The 3,569-nt window shown below is 38.8% G+C and overlaps 1 pseudogene; it reads right to left on the bottom strand.

The window, feature by feature from the left end:
- Positions 1-2,107: 2,107 nt before the first annotated feature.
- Positions 2,108-2,712, bottom strand: LOC131902331 (large ribosomal subunit protein uL16-like; annotated as a pseudogene).
- Between the last annotated feature and the right edge of the window lie 857 nt (positions 2,713-3,569).

Here is a 3,569-nt window from a genome sequence, read left to right as displayed (position 1 = left end):
CAAGGCAAATTTAAAGTATATTGGCAGGTATATGAAAGAGACAGATACATCAAAATGGGGAAGCTTTTCTGTTGGTCTAAGGTGCTATCTGATGACATTATTCATTTTGGGGTTGGTAGAAGCTACTTGACTACTAATGTAACAGATTCTAAAAGGTTTCTTGTTTTATTTTGTTTTTAATTTGTTAGTGACAATCTGTTAGTTTTAATACAACTTGGTCAAGAAATGCCTGTTCTGGAGTCCTGGCATTAGCCCAAGATAAGGTAACTAGTCTCTAGACTGGCAATATTTCACTGTATCCACAGTACTGAAATTGTAATGTGTCAACAAATCTATGCACACAAGGCTTCTTTTCAAAAGCTTTCATTTGCACAGTGAAGGTAAAGTGAAAGGAGACTTGGCTAAATATACTATGCTGAATTTTATGGAGGCAAAACACACAATGTCTCTGTTTTTGCCGTTTTCAATTCGCCTGATCTAGATGTTATAAATTAGGTTAATGATGACTGTTTTTGTAGCTTAGTGGTAGAATTTTTTAACCGACCCCATGCAAAACACTGGGTATAATTCCTGGCAATGTGTGGAGGGAGTCCAAGGAGTCCACAAAAGTGAGATATTAAAAGATTCATAGATGACCAGCAGGGAACACCTAAGCCTTCACCCTTTCACATAAATTCAATTAAACCCACAAGGAAGTCATGCTAGGAGATTCACCCTGTGCAAACAAATTATGTCTCATGTGAATGGATTCTCAGTGTGTTGCCTAATATGGTTAGCTTTAGGCAGAATACATAAACGTTCTTACCTCTTGTCCAGAAAGACTCTAGGGCAGAGTGACCATATACAAAGATGAAGTCAAAAGGTCAGTTGTGTCACAACAGCCTTTCCATGAGGCAATTTCCTGCATAGCTTTTACTATAGGTAATTATTCACTCCACAGAGAGGATCATCCTAGTCCTGTAGGGATTCTGAATGTCACAGGATCTTCTTGAATGCTGTACCTCAAAAAACAAGATATTGAAATGTTGTATGAATTGTTAATTGGGTTGGCCACCTAGACAGCCACTTCTAGGGCCCCCAAATAATACTTTTATGCTAGCGTGTGCATAAACTCCTTAAGGACTGCGCTACTAGGCTCTTCATTTCTTTTCTTGACTGTGTATCCTTCATATGATAAGGACTAGGCCTTGACGAAGATAGGGTTGAGACCTCTAATCTTTGTAGTTAAGATGAAGCATGTAGACAAAACAGGGAAACCAAGAAAGAGAAGGAAAGAGGAAAACAAGAGGTATAGAAAAAGAGAATGATGAAGAGTCAAATGTGAAAAATATACATAATATCCTAATATATTTTCTGTAATCTCTAGGAAGCCATAAATTGGAGCATCAGCATAGTACTTGGATTACCTCTAAGTGGTCAACACTCTATAAGGGAAATCCAAGAAAAGAGATGATGAGCACTGCAGCTTAAGGTTCTCCTCAGTGTGGGGTCCTGAGAAGAAAGGAAATAAGCATCAAAACAAATAGAGTTTGGCTGTGGAGGATACAGGGGAGGATAGTAAATGCATTGTAATACAGGACAATATTCAGCATCTTGACAATGTATTTTAAACCTGTGGAAACCGAAGAACCAGTCAAAAGCAACAGAACTAGATGGAAATAAATGATAAAAAATCAGAGCAAAAATTGAGAGAAGGGAAATGAAAAATATAAAATAATAAATAAACTAATCCCAATCACAATAACTAAGTGTTGCAATGGAATACCCAAAGCTCTGTTAAAGCAACTGTTAGAAGGAAAATAGAGTAAAGTAAGTACTTCATGACTCTGGAGCAGGACAAAGACTATCTGAAGAAGCCTCCTCTAACTCAACTAATAATGCCAATAATTTCCAAATGAGATTAGGTGAAATTACAAAGGTTTTCCACAGCAAAGAAAACCACTGAGTAAAGAGACAGTCTACAGAATGGGTGTGAATTTTTGCTAAGCAAACATCTGATAACAGAATAATATCTATAATATGTAAAGAATTTTTTTCAAGCATACTGGATGTGGGATTTATTACTGAACATGATTTGGTTGGGTCCAAGAGAGCACTGTGGAATCCCTCAGGAGTGCAGGACTCGCCATTTGTTCAAGGGACCATGACTGGGGATGTATTTGAACCCACAGCCATCAGGAATGAGCCACTTCTCAGCAACCTTGTCTTCAAATCCATCTGCATTAAACTTGGTGAAGCCCCATTTCTTTGAGATGTGGATCTACTGGCAGCCAGGGAACTTGAATTTGGGTCTACAAAGAGCCTTAATCACATTTTCCTTATTCTGCAACTTGCTGCAGATGGACATGATGACCTGGCTAAGGTGAACTCTGGCCACTGTGACCTGGGGCTTCCCAAAGGCACCACGCATACCTGTCTGCAGCTTGTCAGTCCCAGCACAGGACAACATCTTGTTGATTTGGATGACATGGAAAGTGTGGAGTCTCACTGGAATATGAAAGCCATCCTTGCCACCACACTTTCCCATGTGTTTGTTGGCACAAATACTGGCAGCCCCCACAGTTTCAGAAGACCGTTACTCATTATCTGACACCATGCGGCCCCAAAGTGGGAATTCATCAATTTTTGCCTTCTTCAGTCCTGAGTCAAAGATGCAGATTTAGGGACTGGGACACCTTGGCAGAAAGGAGACTTTGGGGTTGGCTTGTTCTTACAATACCCATGAGGACAGGATCATTGGTGGTGCCCTAGATCATCAGTGGCGCGTGCGGGGAGGGGGGGGGAAGCATATGTAAAGATTTTGAAAATCCTGAATGTCAAGAAGTCAATGAACCAAATCAACAAATGAGCTAATTTAATAAACAGACCCTTCTTAAAAGACAAAGAATAGTTTATATGCATGAGAAAAATGTTCAATCAAAATATCTCTTGAAGAAAATTAAAATTAAAACTACTTTGAGATTACATCTCACCTTTGTCTGAAGAGAAATCTTTAAGAAAACAGGTAATAAGAAATGCTGATGCAGTTGTAAGGTAGAGACTTAAATATTTTTAATGGAAATGTAAATTAGTCCAGCCATTATTGAAATCTGCATCATGGTTCCCCCAAATCAAAAACATTCTAATATGTGACCCAGCTACACTACTCCTGCATATTTACTCAAAACACCCCAGGTCAATCCATCACAATGAAACTTTCATATCGCTGTTTCTTGTAAGACTATTCATAATGACTCATTTCTAGAATCAATATAAATGTCCATCAGCAAAGCAATCATTAAAGACAACATGATGTACATGAGTGTCCCAGGATACACCATGTGGGTCACAAATGAAAACAAAACATAAAGACATGAAAGTGAAGTGGGTATTTTGAGAAGGGTGGTGACTGTGGTGGAGGATAAGAAGGGAATGACATGTCCAGAACTTATCACATATATGCTTAAAATGATCAAAAACCACATTGTACAATAAAATGTGGAGAATATGCATAATGGATTGTGTATGGTGTATGGGATATATACACAATGGAATGGTGGGGAGGGAGGTGTATAGGACTGAGGATGGGG

The sequence above is a fragment of the Peromyscus eremicus genome, chromosome 1 (genome assembly GCF_949786415.1).
Source record: "Peromyscus eremicus chromosome 1, PerEre_H2_v1, whole genome shotgun sequence".
NCBI classification, from domain to species: Eukaryota; Metazoa; Chordata; class Mammalia; order Rodentia; family Cricetidae; genus Peromyscus; species Peromyscus eremicus.
This window is presented reverse-complemented; position numbering and strand designations above follow the sequence as displayed.